The sequence below is a fragment of the Pristiophorus japonicus genome, chromosome 18 (assembly GCF_044704955.1).
Source record: "Pristiophorus japonicus isolate sPriJap1 chromosome 18, sPriJap1.hap1, whole genome shotgun sequence".
NCBI classification, from domain to species: domain Eukaryota; kingdom Metazoa; phylum Chordata; class Chondrichthyes; family Pristiophoridae; genus Pristiophorus; species Pristiophorus japonicus.
Genome location: NC_091994.1, coordinates 3,939,467 through 3,953,326, shown reverse-complemented (window position 1 = coordinate 3,953,326; position 13,860 = coordinate 3,939,467).

Sequence of the window (13,860 nt, the reverse complement as noted above, 5' to 3'; positions counted from 1 at the left end):
CACCAAAGAACTCACCTTGGGAGTGGAAGCAAGTCTTCCTCGATTCCGAGGGACTGCCTATGATGATGATTCTGTCACTGTATAACAATGGGGTACAGTACTGGGGGGTACAGGTCTGTCACTGTATAACACTGGGGTACAGTACTGGGGGGCACAGGTCTGTCACTGTATAGCACTGGGATACAGTACTGGTGGGTACAGGTCTGTCACTGTATAGCACTGGGGTACAGTACTGGTGGGTACAGGTCTGTCACTGTATAACACTGGGGTACAGTACTGGTGGGTACAGGTCTGTCACTGTATAGCACTGGGGTACAGTACTGGTGGGTACAGGTCTGTCACTGTATAACACTGGGGTACAGTACTAGTGGGTACAGGTCTGTCACTGTATAACACTGGGGTACAGTACTGGGAATCAGGGCAAAAACTCCACTGGCTGGAGTCATAGAAACATAGAAAGTCGGTGCAGGAATAGGCCATTTGGCCCTTCGAGCCTGCACCACCATTCAATATGATCATGGCTGATCATGCAACTTCAGTACCCCATTCCTGCTTTATCTCCATACCCCTTGATCCCTTAGCCGTAAGGGCCACATCTAACTCCCTTTTGAATACATTTAACAAACTGGCCTCAACAACTTTCTGTGGTAGAGAATTCCACAGGTTCACCACTCTCTGGGTGAAGAAGTTTCTCCCATCTCGGTCCCAAATGGCTTACCCCTTATCCTTAGACTGTGATCCCTGGTTCTGGACTTCCCCAACATCGGGAACATTCTTCCTGCATCTAACCTGTCCAATCCCGTCAGAATTTCATATGTTTCTATGAGATCCCCTTTCATTCTTCTAAATTCCAGTGAATATAAGCCTAGTCGATCCAGGCTTTCTTCATATGTCAGTCCTGCCATCCCGGGAATCAGTCTGGTGAACCTTCGCTGCACTCCCTCAATAGCAAGAACATCCTTCCTCAGATTAGGAGACCAAAACTGTACATAATATTCAAGGTGTGGCCTCACCAAGGCCCTGTACAACTGTAGCAACACCTCCCTACTCCTATACTCAAATCCTCTCGCTATGAAGGCCAACATGCCATTTGCCTTCTTAACCGCCTGCTTTACCTGCATGCCAACTTTCAATGACTGATGTACCATGACACCCAGGTCTCGTTGCACCTCCCCTTTTCCTAATCGGTCACCATTCAGATAATATTCTGCCTTCGTGTTTTTGCCACCAAAGTGGATAACCTCACATTTATCCACATTATACTGCATCTGCCATGCAGTTGTCCACTCATCTAACCTGTCCAAGTCACCCTGCAGCCTCTTAGCATCCTCCTCACAGCTCACACCGCCACCCAGCTTAGTGTCATCTGAAAACTTGGAGATATTACTCGCACAAAGGAAGATGGTTGTGGTTGTTCGAGGTCAGTCACCTCAGCCCCAGGACATCGCTGCAGGAGTTCCTCAGGGCAGTGTTCTCGGCCCAAACATCTTCAGCTGCTTCATCAATGACCTTCCCTCCATCATGTCAGAAGTGGGGATGTTCGCTGATGACTGCACAGTGTTCGGTTCCATTCGCCATCCCTCAGATAATGGAGCAGTCCGTGCCCACATACAGCAAGACCTGGACAACATTCAGGCTTGGGCTGAGAAGTGGCAAGTAACATTCACGTCACACAAGTGCCAGGCTATGACCTTATTGAATGAGGGAGAGGCTAACCAATCCTCCCTCGACATTAAACCACATTACCATCACTGTATACCCCACCATCAACATCCTGTGGGTCACCATTGACCAGAAACTTAATTGGACCAGCCAAATAAATACTGAGGATACGGCTTCTTCGGCAGCACCTCCCAAACCCACGACCTCTACCACCTAGAAGGACAAGGGCAGCAGGCCCATGGGAACACCACCACCTCCACGTTCCCCTCCCAGTCACACACCATCCTGACTTGGAAATATATCGGCCGTTCCTTCATCGTCGCTGGGTCACAATCCTGGAACTCCCTCCCTAACAGCACTGTGGGAGCACCTTCACCACACGGACTGCAGCGGTTCAAGAAGGCGGGGTCGGGGGATATGGGGAGGAGGCTGGGAGGTGTTTGAAAGGTGGACAGGTGAAGCTGATCAAAGGAACAAGGAACGGTCTTAGAACACAAGAACATAAGAAATAAATAAATGCTCCGCTATTCATTCAGATCATGGCTGATCGATGTCAGCTCAAGCTGCTCGCCTAATCCTCACATCCCTGGGTCTTGGGTCGAATGTTGTTAACAATCCTTATTGTAGATGAGGAAGTTTATACATTCTGAATGGAAATAGTTTCAGATAAAAATAATGAGACAGAGGCAGAGACAGTGAGACAGTGAGACACACAGACACACAGACACATGCACTCACTCACTCACAGACACACAGACACAGACACATGCACACACTCACAGACACACAGACACACGCACTCACTGACACACAGACACACAGACACACAGACCACACAGACACACAGACAGGATGTGAGAATGTGATAATACAGTAAGCACTGTCATTACACCGCTATTGCAGTAAATGCAGGAATCTGCAGAGTTATGAGCGGAGAGATTGCCAGGATCTAGATCCAGACAGAGACCGGGCAAACCAGAATATGCATGCACACAGACCCCTCGCAATGGTTGCATTTCCAAGAAATGTTAACTACTGAAAAATTCGTGAATTTAAAAAAATAAATTTAAAAGAGAGATAAACCGATCGGGGCATCTACAACAACAACTGGCATTTATCATCATCATCATAGGCAGTCCCTCGAGTCGAGGATGACTTGCTTCCACGTCAAGAAGTTCACCGGTGTTCCAATGAAGGACCTGATATTCCAGATCCCGAACTACATCCTGAAGGGGTGGAAGATGCCTGTGCGTGGATTTTTTTAACGTGGGGTGACCGTTGCACACCAGCCACCACACGGGCTTGACAGAGCCAGGTCTTGGTCCAGTAGCAAGGGTTAACCAAGACAACTGCTGCACGGACCCAGTGGGCACACATATCGCAGTGTGGGCTGGGCCCCTGCTGCCCCTGGGCCCTCGCCTCTCCTGGGCCCCGATCACATCCCTCTACAGTCTCTCGCCGCTCCTTCGCCCCGACCTCGCCACTCCTGCTGTACCTGCCCACGCTCCAATCAGCGACCTGGACCTTGGTGATATCCCTCTTCGCTGCTGTTGCTCTCCTGCTCCAGCACGTGCTGCTCCCTGGAGTGGTATACCGCCACACTGCTCCTTCCGCTCCCCGGCCTGCTCCTATGGTGCTCGCCAGCCGGTGAATGCTCAGCCCTTATACATTGGTACAGTGCCTTCAATGTAATAAAACATCCCATGATGCTTCACAGGGGTGATTATCAAACAAAATTTAACACTGAGCCACATAAGGAGATATCAGGACAGGTGCTTGGTCCAGACGGAGAGGTTTAGGGAGGGAGTTCCAGAGCTTGGGGTCCAGGCAGCTGAAGGCACGGCCACCGATGGTGGAGCGATGGAAATCAGGGGATGGGCAAGAGGCCAGAATTGGAGGAACGCAGAGATCTCAGAAAGTTGCAGGGCTGGAGGAGAGGGAGAGATAGAGAGGGGCGAGACCATGGAGGGATTTGAAAACAAGGATGAGAATTTTAAAATCACCAGACTGGGAGCCAATGTGGGTCAGTGAGCACATGGGGTGATGGGTGAGCAAGACTGGGCGCGAGTTAGGACACGGGGCAGTGAGCACAGGGGGTGATGGGTGAGTGGGACTGGGTGTGAATTAGGACACGGAGCAGTGAGCACAGGGGGTGATGGGTGAGTGGGACTCGGTGTGAGTTAGGACACGGGTCAGCGAGCACAGGGGGTGATGGGTGAGTGGGACTCGGTGTGAGTTAGGACACGGGGCAGCGAGCACAGGGGGTGATGGGTGAGCGGGACTCGGTGCGAGTTAGGACACGGGGTCAGTGAGCACAGGGGGTGATGGGTGAGCGGGACTCGGTGCGAGTTAGGACACGGGGCGGCCGAGTTTTGGATGAGTTCAAGTGCATGGAGGGAGGAAGGTGCGTGGCCAGCCAGGAGAGAGTTGGAATAGCCGGGTCTGGAGGTAACAAAGGCAGGGATGAGGGGGGTGCCCATAGAATCATAATTTAGAATCTGTCTGCACAGAAGGAGGCCATTGGGCCCATCGAGCCTGTGCCGGCTCTGTGTCAGAGCGATCCCATCAGTCCCAATCCCCCCTGCTCTTTACCCACAGTCCTGCAATTTTTTAAATTTTTGTAGTATTTATCCAATTTCCCTTTTGAAAGTTACTATTGAATCTGCTCCCACCGCCCTTTCAGGCAGCGCGTTCCCGATCACAACAACTCGCTGCATAAAAACATTCTCCCCATCTCGCCCTCGGGTTCCATCGCCGATTATCGTCAGTCTGTGTCCCTCTGGTTACCGACCCTCCTGCCCCCGGGGAACAGTCTCTACTTAGTTACTCGATCAAAACTCTTCATGATTTTGAACACCTCGATCAAATCTCCTCTTAACTTTCTCTGCTCCACATATAACACTGGGGTGCAGTACAGGTGGGTACAGGTCTGTCACTGTATGACACTGGGGTACAGTACTGGTGGGTACAGGTCTGTCACTGTATAACACTGGGGTACAGTACTGGTGGGTACAGGTCTGTCACTGTATAACACTGGGGTACAGTACTGGTGGGTACAGGTCTGTCACTGGATAACACTGGTGTACAGTGCTGGTGGGTACAGGTCTGTCACTGTATAACACTGGGGTACAGTACTGGTGGGTACAGGTCTGTCACTGTATAACACTGGGGTACAGTACTGGTGGGTACAGGTCTGTCGCTGTATAACACTGGGATACAGTACTGGTGGGTACATGTCTGTCGCTGTATATCACTGGGGTACAGTACAGGTGGGTACAGGTCTGTCACTGTATAACACTGGGGTACAGTACTGGTGGGCACAGGTCTGTCACTGTATAACACTGGGGTACAGTACCGGTGGGAACAGATCTGTCACTGTATAACACTGGGGTACAGTACTGGTGGGCACAGGTCTGTCACTGTATAACACTGGGGTACAGTACTGGTGGGTACAGATCTGTCACTGTATTAACACTGGGGTACAGTACTGGTGAGTACAGGTCTGTCACTGTATAACACTGGGGTACAGTACTGGTGGGTACAGGTCTGTCACTGTATAACACTGGGGTACAGTACTGGTGGGTACAGGTCTGTCACTGTATAACACTGGGATACAGTACTGGTGGGTACGGGTCTGTCACTATAACACGGGGGTACAGTACTGGTGGGTACTGGTCTGTCACTGTATAACACTGGGGTACAGTACTGGTGGGTACGGGTCGGTCACTATAACACGGGGGTACAGTACTGGTCTGTCACTGTATAACACTGGGGTACAGTACTGGTCTGTCACTGTATAACACGGGGGTACAGTACTGGTCTGTCACTGTATAACACGGGGGTACAGTACTGGTCTGTCACTGTATAACACTGGGGTACAGTACTGGTAGGTACAGGTCTGTTCCCAGTGTTATACAGTGACAGACCTGTACCCACCAGTACTGTACCCCAGTGTTATACAGTGACAGACCTGTACCCACCAGTACTGTACCCCAGTGTTATACAGTGACAGACCTGTACCCACCAGTACTGTACATCAGTGTTATACAGCTGGAAGTGCATAATTTAAACTAGTGAATCATGCTTGAATATCGATACACATTTAATAAGAACATAAGAAATAGGAGCAGGAGTCGGCCATATGGCCTTTCGAGACTGCTCCGCCATTTAATACAATCGTGGCTAATCTGATCATGGACTCAGGTCCATTTCCATACCCGCTCCCCATAAGCCCTTATTCCCTTATTGGTGAAGAAACTGTCTATCTCTGTCTTAAATTTATTTAATGTCTCAGCTTTCACAGCTCTCTGGGGCCGCAAATTCCACAGATTTACAACCCTCAGAAAAGAAATTCCTCCTCATCTCAGTTTTAAATGGGCGGCCCCTTATTCTAAGATCATGCCCCCTAGTTCTAGTCTCCCCCATCAGTGGAAACATCCTCTCTGCATCCACCTTGTCAAGCCCCCTCATAATCTAACACATTTCAATAAGATCATCTCTCATTCTTCTGAATTCCAATGAGTAGAGGCCCAACCTCCTCAATCTTTCTTCATAAGTCAACCCCCTCATCTCAGGAATCAACCGAGTGAACCTTCTCTGAACTGCCTCCAAAGCAAGTATATCCTTTTGTAAATATGGAAACCAAAACTGCACACAGTATTCCAGGTGTGGCCTCACCAATACCCTGTATAACTGTAGCAAGACTTCTCTGCTTTTATACTACATCCCTTTGCAATAAAGGCCAAGATTCCATTGGCCTTCCTGATCACTTGCTGTACCTGCATACTAACCTTTTGTGTTTCATGCACAAGTACCCCCAGGTCCTGCTGTACTGCAGCACTTTGCAATCTTTCTCCATTTAAATAATAACTTGCACTTTGATTTTTTCTGCCAAAGTGCATGACCTCACATTTTCCAACATTATACTCCATCTGCCAAATTTTTGCCCACTCACTTAGCCTGTCTATGTCCTTTTGCAGATTTTGTGTGTCCTCCTCACACATTGCTTTTCCTTCCATCTTTGTATCGTCAGCAAACTTGGCGACATTACACTCGGTCTTTTCTTCCAAGTCGTGAATATAGATTGTAAATAGTTGGGGTCCCAGCACTGATCCCTGCGGCACCCCACTAGTTACTGTTTGCCAACCAGAGAATGAACCATTTATCCCGACTCTCTGTTTTCTGTTAGTTAGCCAATCCTCTATCCATGCTAATATATTACCTCCAACCCCATGAACTTTTATCTTGTGCAGTAACCTTTTATGTGGCACCTTGTCAAATGCCTTCTGGAAGTCCAAATACACCACATCCACTGGTTCCCCTTTATCCACCGTGTTTGTTACATCCTCAAAGAATTCCAGCAAATTTGTCAAACATGACTTCCCCTTCATAAATCCATGCTGACTCTGCCTGACTGAATTATGCTTTTCCAAATGTCCTGCTACTGCTTCTTTAATAATGGACTCCAACATTTTCCCAACCACAGATGTCAGGCTAACTGGTCTATAGTTTCCTGCTTTTTGTCTGCCAACTTTTTTAAATAAGGGCGTTACATTTGCAGTTTTCCAATCTGCTGGGACCTCCCCAGAATCCAGGGAATTTTGGTAAATTACAGCCAATGCATCCACTATCCCTGTCGCATTTCTTGCATGACAAGCTATGGACCGGGATTGCTAGTTGCTGAAATCTCTCCCGCTATTGCATGAGGTTTTGAGATTATAGCTGGCGACATTGAGTGATACCTTTGTGCTGTGTGAGCCCCTGCAGTACAAACAGCTGCATTTGCAACACGGTGACTGACACCAACCGAGTGTGTCTCCGCACTCACAAGAAATCACTGGGTGGAAAGAAATTGTGGATTGGAAGAAATAACTTGAGACTGGTGTTAGAATAACTGGATAGACGCTTAGAAATTGCTTATGCTTTTGACTCCCTGCGGGTGTTACAACATTTAATGATTCATTCCATGATGCAATAGCTAAAGCTGCATGAACAGCGTTAACTGATAACAGACATCTGAAGGCCAAGGATGGCCAAGCTTGGGAGGATCAGGACAGGAAAGATGGACCTTCGGAAAGTATAAACAGGAAAGATGTGTGGAGAGGAGGGTTTCACCCAAGAGTTGAGACAAAGAACTCGACATGTTAAATGGTCCTGTCCATTATTTTACACCAGGCCCACCCCTAATAAGAGAATAAGAGAGATATCTAAAGAGCTTGTCAGGGCAGACGGTGCAGAGAAGAGGTGTCTGATCGGGATCGGTACCAACTACTTGTCATGGTCGTATGTCTACCAAGTCTATCCTGATTGTGTGTTGTGTTTGACTATATTTGAACTACCGCTCCTTAGTAAAACGCCTTATGACTCCCAAGAACGTTTTGGGTAATGACCTATGACTCCTAAGACCTTTTGGGTTACATGTGTGTGGCCTGTGATCCTAATCTTACACACTGCAGGCGTTGATCAGCTCACATTACTGGCGCCCATATTAAACTATCACGGGGACCCCTCGCTGGAATTCCAGATGTATGCTCCAGTCAGGTGAGGCTCCACTTGTGGACTGCGGCTTTGTATCAGCTGTGTGTACGCAGTAATCGTATTGCAAGATGCAGCAGTCTATAATGTACGCTTTATAATGATTATATTATACAGAATCAACGTGAATTTATATAGCGCCTTTAACGTAGTGAAACGTCCCAAGACGCTTCACAGGAGTGTTATGAGACAAAACATTTGACACCGAGCCACATAAGGAGAAATTAGGGCAGGTGAACAAAAGCTCGATCAAACAGGGAGGTTTTAAGGAGCGTCTTGAAGGAGGAGAGAGAGGCGGAGAGATTTAGGGAGGGAGTTCCAGAGCTTGGGGCCCAGGCAGCTGAAGGCACGGCCACTGATGGTGGAGCGATTATAATCAGGGATGCTCAAGAGGGCAGAATTAGAGGAGTGCAGAGATCTCGGGGGGTTGTGGGGCTGGAGGAGATTACAGAGATAGGGAGGGGCAAGGGGCCATGGAGGGATTTGAAGACAAGGATGAGAATTTTGAAATTGAGGAGTTGCTTAACCATAGAATAATACAGCACAGAAGGAGGCCATTCAGCCCATCGAGCCTGTGCCGGCTCTGTGACAGTCCAATCAGGCCCCCTCCCGCCGCTCTTTCCCCACAGATCTGTAGATTTCACCCCTTCCAGTATTTATCCAATTCACCGTTTGAAAGTTACCATTGAATCTGCTCCCACCGCCCTTTCAAGCAGCGCGCTCCCCATCGCAACAACTCGCTGCGTGTATTTGTATCATAGAGTGTATTTTATAATGCGTGTTTTATGCAAGTCATTTTTATTGCTAACAATCCCATCTGATGGGCTGAAGCGCACAGTGTGGGACTGCAGCAAGCGGCGAACAGAGAAAACTCGGCATTCCAACAATCTGTCACTCGGATGAGACATTAAACCGAGGCCCTGTCTGCTCTCTCTCGGGTGGACGTAAAAGATCCCATGGCAATATTTCGAAGAAGAGCAGGGGAGTTCTCCCCAGTATCCTGGGGCCAATATTTATCCCTCAATCAACATCACTAAAACAGATGATCTGGTCATTATCGCATTGCTGTCTGTGGGAGCTTGCTGTGCGCAAATTGGCTGCTGCGTTTCCCACATTACAACAGTGACTGCACTCCAAAAGTACCTCATTGTTTATAAAGTGCTTTGGGACATCCGGTGGTCGTGAAAGACGCTATATAAATGCAAGTCTTTTTTGGTTCTCGGAGCCTGTAGATTGTGGGAGAAAAGGATCAACAGGGAGGAGCGCCAGAGTTTTGAGATCGCGCGAAACAAGAGAAAGAAAATCTTGCATTTCTATAGCACCTTCCACCACCCCAGGATGTCCCAAAGCACTTTACAGCCAATGAAGTACTTTTGGAGTGTAGTCACTGTTGTAATGTAGGAAACACGGCAGCCAATTTGCACACAGCAAGCTCCCACAAACAGCAATGCGATAATGACCAGATAATCTGTTTTAGTGATGTTGGTTGGGGAATAAATATTGGCCCCAGGACACCGGGGAGAACTCCCCTGCTCTTCTTCAAAATAGTGGCCGTGGGATCTTTTACATCCACCCGAGCGGGCAGATGGGGCCTCGGTTAAACGTCTCATCTGAAAGACAGCACCACCGACAGTGCAGCACTCCCTCAGTACTGTCCCTCCGACAGTGCGGCGCTACCTCAGTACTGCCCCTACGACAGTACGGCACTCCTTCAGTACTGCCCCTCCGACAGTACAGCGCTCCCTCAGTACTGTCCCACCGAAAGTGCAGCGCTCCCTCAGTACTGCCCCTCCGACAGTGCGGCGCTACCTCAGTACTGCCCCTACGACAGTACGGCACTCCTTCAGTACTGCCCCTCCGACAGTACAGCGCTCCCTCAGTACTGTCCCACCGAAAGTGCAGCGCTCCCTCAGTACTGCCCCTCCGACAGTGCAGCGCTCCCTCAGTACTGCCCCTCCGACAGTGCAGCACTCCCTCAGTACTGCCCCTCCCTCAGTACTGCCCCTCCCTCAGTACTGCCCCTCCCTCAGTACTGCCCCTCCGAATCTGCAGCGCTCCCTCAATACTGCCCCTCCGACAGTACAGCACTCCCTCAGTACAGCCCCTCTGACAGTACAGCCCCTCCCTCAGTACTGCCCCTCCGAATGTGCAGCGCTCCCTCAGTACTGCCCCTCTGACAGTACAGCCCCTCCCTCAGTACTGCCCCTCCGAATCTGCAGCGCTCCCTCAGTACTGCCCCACCGGCAGTGCGGCACTCCCTCAGTAGGTACAAAAATGGGATGAGGTCCTACAAGACGAATTTAGGGAGCTAGGAGCTAAATTAAAAAGTAGGACCTCAAAAGTAGTAATCTCAGGATTTCTACCAGTGCCACGTGATAGTCAGAGTAGGAATCGCAGGATAGCTCAGATGAATACGTGGCTTGAGGAGTGGTGCAGAAGGGAGGGATTCAAATTCCTGGGACATTGGAACCGGTTCTGGGGGAGGTGGGACCAGTACAAACCGGACGGTCTGCACTTGGGCAGGACCGGAACCAATGTCCTAGGGGGAGTGTTTGCTAGTGTTGGGGAGGAGTTAAACTAATATGGCAGGGGGATGGGAACCTATGCAGGGAGACAGAGGGAATTAGAATGGTGGCAGAAGCAAAAGATAGAAAGAAAAAAAGTAAAAGTGGAGGGCAGAGAAACCTAAGGCATAAAGCAAAAAGGACCATATTACAGCAAAATTCTAAGGGGGAGAAGTGTGTTAGAAAGACAAGCCTGAAGGCTCTGTGCCTCAATGTGAGGAGTATTCGGAATAAGGTGGACGAATTAACTGCGCAGATAGCAGTTAACGGGTATGATGTAATTGGCATCACGGAGACATGGCTCCAGGGTGACCAAGGCTGGGAACTCAACATCCAGGGGTATTCAACATTTAGGAAGGATAGTCAGAAAGGAAAAGGAGGCGGGGCATTGCTGGTTAAATAGGAAATTAATGCAATAGTAAGAAAGGACATTAGCCTGCATGATGTGGAATCAGTATGGGTGGAGCTACGGAATACCAAGGAGCAGAAAACGCTAGTGGGAGCTGTGTACAGACCACCAAACAGTAGTAGTAAGGTTGGGGACAGCATCAAACAAGAAATTAGGGATGCATGCAATAAAGGTACAGCAGTTATCATGGATGACTTTAATCTACATATTGATTGGGCTAACCAAACTGGTAGCAATGCGGTGGAGGAAGATTTCCTGGAATGTATTAGGGATGGTTCTCTAGACCAATATGTCGAGGGAGCTGGCCATCCTAGACTAATGAGAAAGGACTAATTAGCAATCTTGTTGTGCGAGGCACCTTGGGGAAGAGTGACCATAACATGGTAGAATTCTTTATTAAGATGGAGAGTGACACAGTTAATTTGGAAACTAGGGTCCTGAACTTAAGGAAAGGTAACTTCGATGGTTTGAGGTGTGAATTAGCGAGAATAGACTGGCAAATGATAATTAAAGGATTGATGGTGGGTAGGCAATGGCAAACATTTAAAGATCACATGGATGAACTTCAGCAATTGTATATCCCTGTCTGGAGTAAAAATAAAACGGGGAAGGTGGCTCAACCATGGCTAACAAGGGAAATTAAGGATAGTGTTAAATCCAAGGAAGAGGCATATAAATTGGCTAAAAAAAGCAACAAACCTGAGGACTGGGAGAAATTTAGAATTCAGCAAAGGCGGACAAAGGGTTTAATTAAGAGGGGGAAAATAGAGTATGAGAAGAAGCTTGCCGGGAACATAAAAACTGACTGCAAAAGCTTCTATAAATATGTGAAGAGAAAAAGATTAGTGAAGACAAACGTAAGTCCCTTGCAGTCAGATTCAAGTGAATTTATAATGGGGAACAAAGAAATGGCAGACCAATTGAACAAATATTTTGGTTCTGTCTTCACGAAGGAAGACACAAATAACCTTCCGAATGTACTAGGGGACAGTGGATCTAGTGAGAAGGAGGAACTGAAGGATATCCTTTTTAGGCGGGAAATTGTGTTCGGGAAATTGATGGGATTAAGGCCGATAAATCCCCGGGGCCTGATAGTCTGCATCCCAGAGTACTTAAGGAAGTGGCCCGAGAAATAGTGGATGCATTGGTGATCATTTTCCAACAGTCTATCGACTCGATCAGTTCCTATGGACTGGAGGGTAACTAATATAACACCACTTTTTAAAAAGGGAGGGAGAGAGAAAGCGGGTAATTATAGACCGGTTAGCCTGACATCAGTAGTGGGGAAAATGTTGGAATCTATTATTAAGGATGAAATAGCAGCGCATTTGGAAAGCAGTGACAGGATCGGTCCAAGTCAGCATGGATTTATGAAGGGGAAATCATGCTTGACAAATCTTCTGGAATTTTTTGAGGATGTAACTAACAGAGTGGACAAGGGAGAACCAGTGGATATGGTGTATTTGGACTTTCAAAAGGCTTTTGATAAGGTCCCACTCAAGAGATTAGTGTGCAAAATCAAAGCACATGGTATTGGGGGTAATGTACTGACGTGGATAGAGAACTGGTTGGCAGACAGGAAGCAGAGAGTCGGGATAAATGGGACCTTTTCAGAATGGCAGGCAGTGACTCGTGGGGTACCGCAGGGCTCAGTGCTGGGACCCCAGCTCTTTACAATATACATTAATGATTTGGATGAAGGAATTGAGTGTAATATCTCCAAGTTTGCGGAAGACACTAAACTGGGTGGCAATGTGAGCTCTGAGGTTAGGTGAGTGGGCAAATGCATGGTAGATGCAGTATAATGTGGATAAATGTGAGGTTATCCACTTTGGTGGCAAAAACACGAAGATAGAATATTATCTGAATGGCGGCAGATTAGGAAAAGGGAAGGTGCAACGAGACCTGGGTGTCATGGTACATCAGTCTTTGAAAGTTGGCATACAGGTACAGCTGGCGATGAAGAAAGCAAATGGTATGTTGGCCTTCATAGCTAGGGGATTTGAGTATAGGAGCAGGGAGGTCTTACTGCAGTTGTACAGGGCCTTGGTGAGCCTCACCTGGAATATTGTGTTCAGTTTTGGTCTCCTAATCTGAGGAAGAACGTTCTTACTATTGAGGGAGTGCAGCGAAGGTTCATCAGACTGATTCCAGGGATGGCAGGACTGAGATATGAGGAGAGACTGGATCAACTGGGCCTTTATTCATGGAGTTTAGAAAGATGAGAGGGGATCTCATAGAAACATATAAGATTCTGACGGGACTGGACAGGTTAGATGCAGGTAGAATGTTCCCAATGTTGGGGAAGTCCAGAACCAGGGGACATAGTCTAAGCATAAGGGATACGCCATTTAGGACTGAGATGAGGAGAAACTTCTTCACTCAGAGAGTTGTTAACCTGTGGAATTCCCTGCCGCAGAGAGTTGTTGATGCCAGTTTATTGGATATATTCAAGAGGGAGTTAGATCTGGCTCTTACGGCTAAGGGGATCAAGGGGTATGGAGAGAAAGCAGGAAAGGGGTACTGAGGGAATGATCAGCCATGATCTTAGTGAATGGTGCTGCAGGCTCGAAGGGCCGAATGGCCTACTCCTGCACCTATTTTCTATGTTTCTATGTTTCTATGGTGTGGTCAAGAGGTTTCCACTTGTGTGGGGGAGAAAAAAGCAAGACTTGCATTTATATAGCGTCT